This window comes from Ctenopharyngodon idella, chromosome 19, assembly GCF_019924925.1.
Source record: "Ctenopharyngodon idella isolate HZGC_01 chromosome 19, HZGC01, whole genome shotgun sequence".
Lineage (NCBI taxonomy): Eukaryota > Metazoa > Chordata > Actinopteri > Cypriniformes > Xenocyprididae > Ctenopharyngodon > Ctenopharyngodon idella.
Window position 1 is genome coordinate 6,450,104 of NC_067238.1, and position 14,838 is coordinate 6,464,941.

The 14,838-nt window shown below is 36.3% G+C and overlaps 1 long non-coding RNA gene across 1 annotated transcript; it reads right to left on the reverse strand.

Moving 5' to 3' along the window:
• Window positions 1–3,808: 3,808 nt before the first annotated feature.
• On the reverse strand, window positions 3,809–13,756 carry LOC127501118 (uncharacterized). The gene is made up of 6 exons (XR_007926520.1): window positions 12,334–13,756; window positions 11,980–12,198; window positions 10,809–10,948; window positions 10,472–10,731; window positions 6,264–9,578; window positions 3,809–4,937 (listed from the first exon to the last, which is right to left on the reverse strand). It is a non-coding gene; the product is annotated as an uncharacterized LOC127501118 (long non-coding RNA).
• Window positions 13,757–14,838: the final 1,082 nt, after the last annotated feature.

Genomic DNA, 14,838 nt, shown 5'->3' on the forward strand with positions numbered 1-14,838 from the left:
GAATTTGAATTTTTCAATGTAAGTCTATGGGACTTTTTTGGCCGCTTCTTCGTCCGCTGTGCGAACATCGTAGGTCTGGTCGCTTAGAAAAGTCATAGCACACCTCTCCTCAATAAGCCGGTCGATTTGACACCTCATTCATGGGTCTATGACAAAAGCTGCGGGACAAGTTACGCGCCGAAGTTTTGTGTGGAAGAATAATAAGTATGCAGGAGAACAATAATGACGCTTTGCCAGAGGCAAGCACCATTAATAAGTATGCAGGATAACAATAATGATGTTTCGCCTTTGGCAAGCACCATTAATAAGCACAAGTCAACCTGCCATACCAAATAAGACCACAGGGAGATACCAAAGGACTGAATTTAAAAACTATGTGGATCCATTCAAAATTATTGACATATAACACATATAACACCACTGATCCTCTCAAACTTCTCCAAAACACACTAGTTCGGAAAACATCCGTTATAAAACACTCAAAGTACATTAATTTTGACAACTACGTGAATATATTGAACTGTGTTCATGCAGAAATACGATGTTATAGCGATCAGTGAGTCGAGAGCGCACATGCACGGTTTGTTTGTGCATCAATAATTGCGGACTCGTACATGCCTATACGACTCCTGTATGTCACTGTAATCGTCTTTACCTTTATTACAATCGTTATCCATCAAAACCTTTTTAACAACACAGGTTTTCTTTTTCCAACTGAGAGAGTTTGCGTTTTGAGCCACCGTTCAGTCAGTATTTCACAGCAGCACGATGAGAAACTGGGCTGAACCGAAACAATCACAGAATAGCCTACGTACAAAAGTGGTGGTGCCTTGTTTTAAATGTATTTTTAATCAATTTAATTTAATTTATTAAATGTAACGTATTAATAATTAAATTAATGAATTATATTAATATATTTAAATTAATTTTAATTTATCTCGCGGCCCACCTGGAGGATCACTGAGGCCCCCTAGCCCACAGGTGGGTTATGGGCTACATAAATTTAACCTCAATGAAGGTTAGCCTGGAATAAGTGCATGCCTGGCATGAATGCAAATTCCCACGATAAACCTCTGGGATTTTGGAGCACCAACTTGTAACAGTAGGTCAACATAACTACAATTATTAGATAATGCGATTATTAGATAATTAACTACAACCTGTCTTAACCTGCCCTCTAGTGGCTAATATCGAAAGAGAAAATGCGGTTAACCCTACCCAATAAATACTTTTAATATTATTAAACACTCGTTAGGCAGGCTATTTCCACTTTTAGAACATTATTTTCATTTTTATTGAAAATAAATGCCTTTCTGATGTGATATGTGATGGGAAAATAGAGAAGAGCAAGCTCGGCAAAAGGCGGATTTGAAACAGCGGCAATCGCAGCAAAAGCTAAAATTGCGAGCCAGCACATTATTGTTTCACTGCTGATGACGTTGAATTGAATGCGTCTTTTATCAAACTTGATATACAATAGCGAACTATTATGTCGAAATAATGACTTATTATGTTGAAATAACGACATAATATGTTAAAATAACGAGATATTATGTCGAAATAGCGACTTAATATCTCGAAATAAGGACTTACTATGTCGTAATAACGACTTATGTTGAAATAACGACTTATTATATCGAAATAATGACTTAATATCTCGAAATAATGACTTATGTTGAAATAACGACTTAATATCTTGAAATAACGACTTAATATGTCGAAATAATGACTTAATATGTGGAAATAACGAGATAAGTTTGCTTTTTTTCCCCCTCTCCACCAAGTTTGCTTTTTTTTTTTTTCACCATGCAGTTCAGGGCTTCTGTATACCTGTACTCATTAGATGAACAAAAGTTTTGTTGACTTTAACTGTTTTTAAGTTGACTTTAACTTTAGCAAATTAGTTGAGTTAACTTAAAAAGTTGAGTGCAATATGTTATTTTTTTTTTTTAAGTTGGATCAACTTTTTTTTTTTTTTTTTTTTTTTAGTTGTCTTGTCAAGAAGTTTTAAGTTCAAAAGATTACCTGGTACTTATTAGATGAACAAAAGTATTTAAGTTGATTTTAACTGGAGTGGATTAGTTGAGTTAACTTAAAAAGTTAAATGCGACAAGTTGCCTTATTATTTTAAGTTAGCTCAACTTAAAAGCCAACACTTATTTGAAAATGCCAAGAAAACAAACTTGGTATTTTATGTTTCTAAAAAAAAAAAAAAAAATTTCTATTTTTACTATAAATTTTATCTACCTACAAGATTGCAGTTTTTGAGATGTAATGCTTCGAATCTTTTTCTGAAATAATCAGAAAAAAGCTTCAAAGATTTAAGAGGCTTCATTTCTCCATTCCTACAATTAATGTTTTAAAACTTGTTTAAAAAGTTGTCATGATTTACTGAAATCATAACCATTTTTTATTATTATTAAAATTATTCATAAATGAAGTGGAAAAACTCAACCCTGTCAAAAATTTTTAACCTTGAAACAATGAGAAATATACCGATATTTGACAGGGTTGAATGCGACAAGGTTGAATGTGACGGGGCTGAGGTTTTTTGACGCTGTAAAATCTGACCAAGTGGTATTATGTAAATTATGAATAATAAAGGCCCGAGAACGGATCCCTGGGGAACACCTCGCTTCAGGGGGAGAGTAGGTGATCGAAAATCCTTAACTGAGATGTAGAATTGTCTGTTAGAGAGACAGACGAAAACCAAGAAAGAGCAGTGATGATAAACTAATCATTTACAAAACATGACTATATATTCATAAATGATGGCAATTTGTAAATTTACCATTTATTTGCCATATTCAAAAGTTCTAGTATAGCCTACCTTTAAGTTACAGGATATAAAAATCTATATGAATCCCTTAAATGATATTTACATTCTAAATATTTTTTATTCAAATATATTTTACTATTATATAGATATCTTTAAGCCCCTAACTCACCCCTTATACCAAAACATGACCACTTTTCAGCCACTTCACAAAAATAAAAAAACAATAGGTATATTTAGTGACTGTTATTTTAGTTGATATTGTATAAAAAGAATCATTTAAGCTCCCTACTCCACCCTATAACCTTAAGCATAACCATTTTGACAATATACAAAGTGTAACAGGCAGATAAATGCAATCACAATAATTTAAGACATTGCAGTATAAAGAACAAACGAAACGACGCGTGTGCTACATTACCAGTGCTGTGACATCAAAACATAATTTTGTGTGAGTTACAGAATGAAATTAAAGTGTTTAATTGCTGCAAACATTCCCGATCGCGCTGCATCTCACTCAACAGCGTGATTTTTTCCCCCAAACAAAGTTACGTTAGTTTCGCCCCTTACGTTAAAACCCCACCCCGCAGCCTTGACTCACGGCTCTAGCTTGATTTCATTGGCCAACTATATCACAGCGCTGATTTGCCACACCGCCCCACATGAAAATAATAAAAAGGATGCATAAAGTGAATAAAAAGTGCATAAAACTACACAAATATAGGCTATAAAACACCCACAAACAGGAGGTTCTTAACACTGAGAAAACGACTGCAAACTGAGCGTGGAAAAATCTGCAAACACAATAAGTTTAAAAACAAAAAAAAAAAAACACTTTTTTATTCTTTAGCTTATTCTTCATTCTTTAGTATAGCCCTACAAACAATATGACCTCATTACCCTGCAGTCTAAGGATACCTGAAGCTGCGCAGACCAATCGGAGTATGACATCAAAGTACCCAGAGACTGATTTAAAAGCACACCTTTCTTTGCAATAATGTAATGATTACAAATGATCACAGAGCTGATTAACCACATAGTGCTGTGGTATTTTTTATTAAACAGATAAATGCAAAAATGCCATGGTACACAAAAACAATATTACATACAATTCACAATGCTATCAAAAACTTTAAAAGGATGCATGAAATTACATTTTTGTCTGTGCAGTTCCTAGTGTAAACAAGTTTATAATTATGATTTTTAATATAACTTCATAACCTGCAGTCCTAACCTAGAATTCATAAATAATACTTTGTTTGCAGTAAAGGGTTAGTTCACCCAAAAATGAAAATAATGTCATTAATTACTCTCCCTCATGTCGTTCCAAACCCGCAAGACCTTCGTTCATCTTCAGAACACAAATTAAGATATTTTAAAACAGTTATAATCGTTAAAACAGTCGACATGACTGCAGTGGTTCAACCTTAATGTTATGAAGCGATGGGAATACTTTTTGTGCACAAAAACAAAAAAATAATGACTGTATTCAACAGTATCTTCTCTTCTGTGTCATTGTCTTATGCTGTTTACGTCCAGCGGTTCCAGGTTCTACGTCAGAACGCCAGGCTCAGTATTGGCCAAAGCTGCACACGTGAACAGCACAACGCATGCGTGTGAGCCGGCCAACAATGAGTCGCCATTCTGACATAGACATTGATATTTTGAAACATTCAGGACGAACAAATTAAAAACACCCAACCCACTCACACCATACAAATATTGGTACCATTTTAAGTTTGATGCGAGTAGTTCATTGCCACAGATTCAGACAATTTGTGGCGAACCCTGACAGCCCTTTTCCCCCCTTTTCCTGTATATCTGCTGTAGTCATGCTCTGGACCAGAACTTCTTTTTTTGGGCCGTCCAGCTGTCAAATGACGCCTAGAACCAGTCTTATTTGTTCTTCGGGCCACTGCTGTTGGCTGACAGCCAATAATATGACCTGGTCGTCTAGCAGCTCGTCTTAATGCTGCTGCACGTTTTGACACCAACATCCCTTTACCAAAACAGTAAAATGCAGAGATCAGTTGGGTCGGGTTGTGCTGCATCTTTTCAAGCTGCTTGGCCATTATAGTAATGGCATCACTGTAGTCAGAGTTTTCAGCCAGTTCACTGAGCAGTCCCAGCATCCGTCTCACAGGAGACTGAGGTGTAGATGCTGTTTAATAAGAAAACAGTAAAAACAAATTAAACAACAACAAACACTTGGACCAGTAAACAAAACTGAGGGTTGTCAATTGAAACTAAATTATGTAACAGTCATGTCTTTCCACACAAACATCTGAATACAGCTGCAAACACTGCAAGCCCAAGCACTGCATGGCACATGCATGTAATTCTCTAGTAGTCTTTGTTGTTTATGTTTTAATTTTTATTTTTATTTTATTTTTTTTTTTTACATCTGTTTACTTTTTCAGAATGGTATGATACTTGGTGATTTTGGTAGGCTGAATGATCTTAAAAATATAGTCATATTACTTGTATTCTTAGGGATCTAAAATTAAATCCATAGGAAACTAATAGGAAAATGGAAAAATACAGAACATTTTCTGGTAACCAATGTTGGTAACCAGTTTGTGGTAGCCATTGACATAGTATATTTTTCCATGCTTTGCAAGTCAATGGCAAAAAACAACTGATCAGTTACCAACCAATAACCATTTTGGGGTAAACTATTCCTTTAAAGTATTAGTTCACTTTTAAATGAAAATTACCGCAAGCTTTACTCACCCTCAAGCCATCCTAGGTGTATATGACTTCTTTCTGATGAAGACAACTGGAGAAATATTAATAAATCCTGACGCATCCAAGCTTTATAATGGCAGTATGCGCTTCCAAACGATTATGAGCTGAAGAAAGTGTCTCCATCCACATCCATCCATCATAAACATATTCCACACTGCTCCAGAGGATTAATAAAGGCCTTCTGAAGTGAAGCGATGCGTTTGTGTGAAAAAAAAATATCCCTATTTAACAAGTTATTAAATAAATACGTAGCTTCCGCCAGACAGCTTTCTGTATTCAACTTACGGAACTGACGCGACGCCAGTTCAGTTTTTTCGTAATTTGAATAGGGAAGGCGGTCTGGTGGAAGCTACATATTAAAATTTGTAAGTTATCTAATAACTTGATAAATATGTTTTTTTTTACACAAACGCGTCGCTTCGCTTCAGAAGGCCTTTATTAATCCTCCAGTGGTAGCGCATTACTGCCATTATAAAGCTCGGACGCGTCAGGATATTTATTAATATTTCTCTGATTGTCTTCGTCAGAAACAAGAAAGTCATATACACCTAGGATGGCTTGAGGGTGAGTAAAGCTTGGAGTAAAGCTTGGGATAATTCTCATTTGAAAGTGAACTAATCCTTTAAGGACCCCAAAATGACCCGAAACTTTAACTTAACTTCTTCTCTTAGGAAAAGGTTCTTTGGCTCTAATAACAATTAGACAGAATTTTTAACGTAACTAAGCTTCATGGACTCACCTTCCTCTGAGTTACTCGGCACACAGGGTTGTTTGGAGTATGAGTCCTCTAGAGTAGGTGATATTTGGTGCAGTTGTGGAGAGCTGGGGGAAGACAGGCCTAGCTGATGCAAGTCTACGGGTTCATAAACACAGAGACAAAATGAAATGTAGCAAGAGATATGCCACCATTTAAAAAAAAAAAAAAAAAAAAAAAAAAAAAAATACATTGAAAAAACAAAAAAACAAAAAAAAAAAACAGCACCATCTCTCCCTTTATACTGACCGTCATCTTGAGCTATGAGATGGTACTGATGATCAGTATTGCAGGTTTCTTGCCTCGGAGGCATGTCTATAACAATTGTATACTAATGTCACACTGCTGTACAAGTTGTTTTTATTAGGAATTAAGTATGTATAATATATGTCCCACTTGAACTTTCTTACCTACAGCTAACATGCTTGGCTTAGGCATATTTTGCCGTAAAGGGTTCAGGAAGTCAAGAGAAACTGAGGCTGTGAAGATGATAAACAGGACATATTTGTTCAAATATCTAAAGAAGGTAGTGTCAGTCCATGTGTGACAACCAATGCTGCAAAGAAATGATTACCTTTTGTTATTTTCAGCAGCTCAGCCCTCATTTCAGCAGTTGTGGGAAGAAAGTTGATGGAGGTGATGGAGGCTGCCTGGTGTTTGCATGGTGCTCCACTATGGCCAACAGGACATGTGCAGAGCTCCAACTCCATGTCCACTATATAGGTGTGCCCTGATGTAGAGGATTTCACCAGAAACTTCTTTTCTCCAACCTAACAGTGACATGAAGACATAAAATACAGATATACTGGATGTTTCTCAATTCTAAGAATTCAAAGACTAGACTGCTTAGACTAGCTTTAAAGAACGAACTTGGAAGGACACAAGGACACAACTATTCAACTATTCTTTGTGAGAATTGAGATGCAATGATCTTGTTGCTCAACTAACTGTCCCAACACATTTTAAAGGGTTAGTTCACTCAAAAATGAAAATTATGTCATTAATTACTCACCCTTATGTTGTTCTACACCTGTAAGACCTTCGTTCATCTTCAGAACACAAATTAAGATATTGTTGATGAAATCCGATGGCTCAGTGAGGCCTCTATTGTCAGCAATGTCACTTGTGGGATTATAAATTTAGGAATCTGTTTAAGATCTGCTGATCCTACGTCCTGACATAACATCATATGAAATACTAAGGTGAAGTACATTGTATTTAACATTTTGAGGTAAAAAGGATGACTTTCTAAGAAAATCAAGTCAGGCAGCCCAGGTGTCTTTATGCACTTCCTGACCATTTGGCATGACAAGCTCGAGACACAGCTGTGCCTTTGTCTCTATGATAACGTGAAGGTATGGGCTATACTGTCAGACTGATTGGGTTAGCACCTATGCATTTGAATGCTTTGATCTTCCTACTGGAAGTCAAACTATGTGTGAATGTTTACATAGTCTTAGTTCTCGTGACCAGCTACTGTTTATACCATTTGGGGTACTATTATCTACACAGTCAGGGGTAATTGCCTGTATTGTCTTTAAATGCTTTTGTTTTAGTGGTCACTTCTAAGGCTGTGTGTAAGGGCAACACCTTTAAAGGAACACTCCACTTTTTTCGAAAATAGGCTAATTTTCCAACTCCCCTAGAGTTAAACAGTTGAGCTTTACCATTTTTGAATCCATTCAGCCGATCTCCGGGTCTGGCAGTACCACTTTTAGCATAGCTGAGCATAGTTCATTGAATCTGATTAGACCGTTAGCATCTCGTTAAAAAATGACCAAAGAGTTTCAATATTTTTCCTATTTAAAACTTGACTCTTCTGTAGCTACATCGTGTACTAAGACCGACGGAAAATTAAAAGTTGCGATTTTCTAGGCCGATATGACTAGGAACTATACTGTCATTCCGGCGTAATAATCAAGGAACTTTGCTGCCGTACCATGGCTGCAGCAGGCGCAATGATATTACGCAGCGTCTCTCACAAATGTCTCCATGGTTGCAAGGCACGCTCCCTGTGCAAGCAGGGGTCACAGGCGCTGCGTAATAGCATAGTAGCATAGGTAATGTTTTACCTCAAAGATGTTATAACTGTAACGACTGAGACAAATCAGACACAATTATTTGTTATAGTTAACCAATAATTGTTTAAAGCTCAGTCTAGGGTCTGTCCTCCATCCCCCGAGAAGTTCTCAGTTACAAGTTTTATTGCGCTAAAGAATGTTGGTTGCCACATGGAAGAGCAGAGAAGGGCAGAGACAAAGAGACACACAGAAAACCTGCATCTTTCCTACAGAAAACAGACTTTCCTGCATTAATTTATAGACAGACTGTTCTATAAATTAACATGCATATCCCCAGGAAATGGTATCCATTAATACGGTTTGTTGTATTGTACTCAGTATTGTATTCACATGTTTTACGATACATTTAAGGTAACTTCAATTATGCCATGTTTAGTGTCTATGGGTTCGTATCGAGAAGATTTAAATGCTTGTGTATGCGATATGTCGATTCCTGTGCAACACATCAGTATTACAAGAATCTTTAATAGTTCTTCTTCAAAAACTCAGCCAGTTTATCTTGCTTGGTCGTAAAAGCCCTGACAGGAGGCGTGTTGTCGCCCGGAAATACAACATCTTCATTGGTCAGGTCAACCCTAAGAGGTGTGACTTTGACCATAGGTTAAAAGCCAGTGCACAACGCCCCTCACTCTCTTTTTCTTGCTTCTTGGACGACTGAAGAGACCCCCTTTTGCTGCAGGCCTCTTCAGGCCAAGGCATGTGGACCTGCAAGGCCTGTAGGCCTAGGCCTGCAATCCAGCCATGTGCTCATCTATGAGAGAGAGAAAGAACTTTTTCCCCACTAAGAGTCAAATTAACAGCTTAAGTTGTTTCATATTGCTTCATTCAACGCAGAAGATACTGGCTACAACTTCGGACCGAATCATCAAGATTTCTCCTTAGCCCGCAGATCCAATGCTCCTCAGCCTACAGATCCGATGCTCCTCAGCCTGCAGATCCGATGCTACTCATGCCTCCTTTGTACTGGCGTTCTTATTGGAGTTGAACTTTGACGGTTGATGATGACAGGACGAAAACACAAGGCTGCAAGATGGCTTAAAAACACATAATGAGAAAAGAATCTCCAATTTTATAACGATTTATATTTAAAAATCGTACTTTACCTGAGAAATATCAGATGCTTTAATATTACTTTTTGTAGCAAGGAATCTTGACCGGTGGATTGCCTCCCAATGGCCAAGTGCAACGTCTGTCACACGTGGTCAGGAACTTCTTGTATCTGTGATGAGTTACAAAAAAAAAAAAAAAAAAAAAACTGTAAAGAATAAATACAGTACAATAAAAGCCTCTAAATAGGCCTCTTGAGGGTAAACACACCAGAAATACTAAGAAAATATTTAAGCTACCTCTACCTGTCTACCATTTTCTCTACCTGGTGGTCAAAGGGTTGTTCAGGGCTTGCTGGTAGAATAATTCAACTGTACTCATCTCCCTGGCATAAAGCATGTCTTTTACTATGCTGAACAGTGTCTGTCTGTCCTTCATCTCAACTTTGTGTTCTTTGTTCCACAACCACCTCCACACGGCTTGCAAAAGATGAAATATGCAGAGCAGCTGTGTGGCTTCAGGAAAGACCTGGGCTATAGCTCCCTTTTCTGCCTTTGAGTCATCTGTAAGAAACACACAAGGGCCCTCGCCCTCCAAAGGCATCCTTTGTCAATAAGGACTTCAACAGCTCCAATCCCTCACTAATTGTCCTCTCATCTTCCGACTGGGTTATTACTATCCCAAGAGGAAGACCACCTGCACAGGTGTGTGTGAGAAGGAGAAACACCCTGCAGTTCTCCTGGTCCATGTTACCAGAAGAATCCATAAAACACATTTCTCCACTATTGGAAAGACTGTGTGTTCATTTCATCAACGGGGAACAAATGGCTACAAGTGGTGTTCCTGCTGAAGACATTCCAAGCTTTGCACAGCTGTCATCACATGCTGCATTGTAGGATTCTACCTGCATTTCCAAAGCTGCTAGCATTCCCTCCCCACTCTGTTCTCCAAACTCCTGCTTATTTACCTTCTGATACAGTCTGCAAATGAAATTATTTTTTTGAACTACATAGGTCTGTCAAAGCTACTGATTTTACTTTGTAGACCTAGTACAATTTCACATACCTGTAGCAAAACTGAAGGTCTGGGCAAAGGGCACGGTTGGCTGAGGCATATACATATTTGTTGCCATGCTCAGCCAGCAGGTCACTTTTAAGTACAGCCAGAGCTGATGTTGGGCTGTGCCCGTTCTCAAACAACTGAGCCAGGGACTCTATTGCCTTGGCCCCTACATCCCTGTGTCTCAGTGCCTCCGCAACAAAGATGTTATGATTATGTACAAATGCACAGAAGTTGGGTAGGTGGGTATATGGGGATCATTGTTCCTGAAAAATAAAAACAAATCTCACAAAGGAGCTGGCAAAAACACTTATTTTATCTCATCTTCATATTTCTAACTCACCTACTAGATCCTCCCCTTTTGTCTACAGTCTTCACCAGAGTGCAAACCATTTTTGCCTCACAGCATGTATTTTTTGATAACCGTCTTTGATTAGCCGTGCCTGATCGGACACAAACATTGTGCTGGCACCTATAATGAGCCTACAGATAGATATAGATCAAATATGAATGTTTAAATATACAGAACTGTGCACAAATCTTCAGCATGTTAGATTTTATTTAGTCATTTATATCTTTTGTATTAGTGTGCCAGTAAAAAAAAAGAAAAAAAAAAAAAAAAGAAAATTACATAGTTTATATTTCCAAACTTTCATTTTGCCATTAATTGTTGTTATTATTATTATTATTACTACTACTTTATCTAGGAAAACATCAAATTGTGATACATATCTTCTTCCAGAGAGTCTTGGCTGACAATGACAGCAACAACAAATGAGATTTTTGTATTCACAAGGAGTCCAACAACAAACAGCATGTCTCACACAGAGCTCTGATTTCACCATCATCTAGTCCAACTGGGATTACATGAAGAGACAAAAAACTGAGACCGATTAAATCCTGTGGCAACATCTCTAATATACTTATCTACCTGCAAAGCCGAAAAATGTAAAAATATACATTTGAGAAATTTAAGAAAAATGCTGTAAATTGAGGATGTTTTAAAAAATTTCATAAATAAATGTTTTATTATTGTTTTAGATTTTATTGTTTAGATTTGCAGGTAGATTTCTCCAAGTGTATTAGAGATGTTGCCACAGTTTTTTTTTTCTCTTTATGCAGTCCCAGATGGACTACATTATGGACTACATTATCTATGTGCGAACCATACCATTCTGGACTCGCTGTGCATTCGAAAATCCACTTGTCTTAGGGTTGTGTGAATACTGGAGCCTACAGATGTCCAGTCCATCACAGGGATAAAAATCTCACTGAACTAGTACAATTAGTGGTAAAAGGAAAGTTTGAAAATGTTAACTGATATTTCTTACTGGCACACTAGTGAAATATATAAATAATAATTGTCTTAAAATTTAGGTGAAGAATCTAATGCGCCTTTTGCACAGTACAGTACTGTATGTTAACACCATTTAGACTACTGTAAAGACATTTTCAGTGTAACAAATTGTCCTACACTAATTAGTATAAAGATGAATGAACTGATTTGACATTACCTTATAAAGCACATGTTGTCCCTTACTTGGTTTCGTCACTGCCACTCTCCAACTCACTCCTGATGACTCACTAAGCTTTTTCACCCATTCCTTTACTTCACAACTTTCTGTCAGTGCAATCCTGAGCGACGCATCAAAGCTTGTGTGGTCCAGGTTTGATTGTGTGTAGTACATGAACGAGGCGCAGAAGTGACAGTTATACCCAGGAGGTAACCAGTTCTGGGAAAGTAAAAATAAATTAGTCACCCTGAGATGGTCTAGCGTTTAGACACATAACAGTATTTTTTATTCATTTTCAAATAAATCATTATCAGAAAAGTGATGCATCAAATTAATTGAATTTAAATTTTTAACCTTAAGATGTAAGGCTTGCTCTTCCTCACTGCCAGAACAAGCGTACTCCCCTGAGGGCAATCGAAATAAAGATAAAGATTAGAGTAAAAATGAAAATTATAATAATAATTCTTAAAAAAACCTCACATTGAAAAGTACAAATACTTATGATAATAAAATGCAATGAAAAACAATTGGCAGGCTTATCTTACCGTTTGTCAGCGACCGATCCAACAACAGCATTCATTAACGCCTCAGGTGACAACGTAACAGAGTTGACCAATGAAATCGAGCTAGAGCCGTGAGTCAAGGCTGCGGGATGGGGTTTTAACTTAAGGGGCGTGGTTTGCGCTTAACTGGTTTGGGAAAAAAAAAAAATAAAAATCACGCCAACTCAAATCTGGCAAGTAGCAAACAATCGCGAATCACAAGTGACAGCCAATAAGGAGCGAGGTTTGACGTTTTACGTTTTACGTTTTTTTTTTTTTTTTTTTGCTTTATAAGTACTTTTTTTTTTAATTAAATCATTTCAAATAACAAACAGGCATTAACATATTATCAATGATAGACATTAACAATAAGACCAAGCAGCATACTGTAAACAAGTTAATAATAACATAAACAAACAAACAAACAAACAAACAAAACATGAAAAGCAAATTATAACAGAGTAAATTAGATTTCAGGGTGGGTTAATCCATATATTGCTAGTAATTTAGAGAGCTTTAAGGCACTCCTCATTTTTAGTTGTTTTAAAGATTTAAATAAAATTTTAAAGTCATTTTAAATGCCTCAAAACATGGAGAAACAAATCTACATGTGTGTAGGTAAAATTTGGCTACAATCAAGACATTATTACACGAAAATTCAATGTCTTTGTTGTCCAAAAAGACACCAAATTATCAATATGATAGTCAAAGGCAGGTATTACATTTTTTTTGTCTCCAACCACTCATAATCTGTCCCAAAAGGACTTAACAATCGTACAATTATAAAAAAAGATGTTCCTGAGATTCTTTTTGACAAAAAGTAGGCCTACACACATGCTATCCAAATTAAATTATTCTTAGAAATTTGTTACATGGATCGTTAATTGTTTTGAAATGTTCTTTCATTTTAGGCAACAAAGGAAATGACAAGTATCTGGTTCTAACTTTGATAGTGTCAACTTTGGAAAACCTTGGAGATAGATTTTTTCTTTTAACAGGAAGAGGAAAATATTCTTTTGTAATAAGTGATCTCAAAATCTTGTTATTAAATTTTTCATCCAAGAAATTATACTTGTCAATAAACAAATCCAGAGGTGTGGGTATTACAGAAGAATATTGTAATATACCTTTAATTAGATTTCTCAAAGCTACAGGAATAGCTTTGACAACTAAAGAATAGTGTCTATATGAACAATCCAAATTAAACTTTATCTTAAGATTATCATAACGTAACATCTTCATCCATTAAATGTATTACAGCCCAAACTCCTTTTTCCATCCAGTCTTTATAAAATAAAGATTTCCTCTTATGTAAAATACATCTGTTATTCCAAATTATAGCCTTATGTGAGTAAAATTATGCTTGTACAGCATTTTCCAGCCTATAGTATCACCTGCATATGAAAATCTGATACCTTAAAAAGGCAGTTTTAATGGTTCAAAATCACATCTTAAAAGAACAGAAATTCCCTCTACCCTTTGGAAAAGATGAAAAAGAAGACTAAACCATAAAGATGTTTCATCTTTTACAAATGTTTGTTACCATCTTGACTTAATAACTCCGTTCATTGCCCCAAAATCAATTACATTCATCCCTCCTTCTTCTGCCAATTTTATCACCTTTTCGAATCAAATTAATCTTGATATCCCTTCTATCTTTGTTAATAAAATTCTTTCAAAAATGGAAATATTTCGTTGTAACCAGCTATTCAATATTTTTTTATTTTTTTGCACAACAATTTGAAAACCTGTGTCATAGTGTATGAAAGTTTAAATGGATGAGACGGCGGATATGTACGATTATTAATGATTAACCACCTTATTCCAGACGAGCCTAAGTTTCGAATTATGGGTGGCACTTCCGGTTTGGGGAACTTCCATTCAAAAAGACTGAAACGAATAATTTTAAATAATAAGGTTGCCCTACAAATAAAGCTTATCCATTAGTTTGACTGAATGATCTGTAAATTTTCTTTCATGTTTTATTTTCAGACATCATGAGAATAACGTAACGCTTGGTATTTTAACGTGACGTTATAACAAGAATATCTTTGGCAAGAACTCGTCAGTCGCTGCATTCTTTTCCTCATGATTATTTTCTTATTTCCCTTTGCATTCCGCTGTAAAAGTATGGAAAAGGACAACATATACTGCATATGTGTAGTCTGTTCTCCCGATTTAATTTACGATATATCCATCCCATTAATAATTCACTGGAAGGAACGAAGAATCTCTCGTTTTCCTCCCCAAATCCTCACGTGTCTTTCCAGGTTTGTTTTCAGAGGTAAATACAATTTATTATTCTGTCAAAATGATG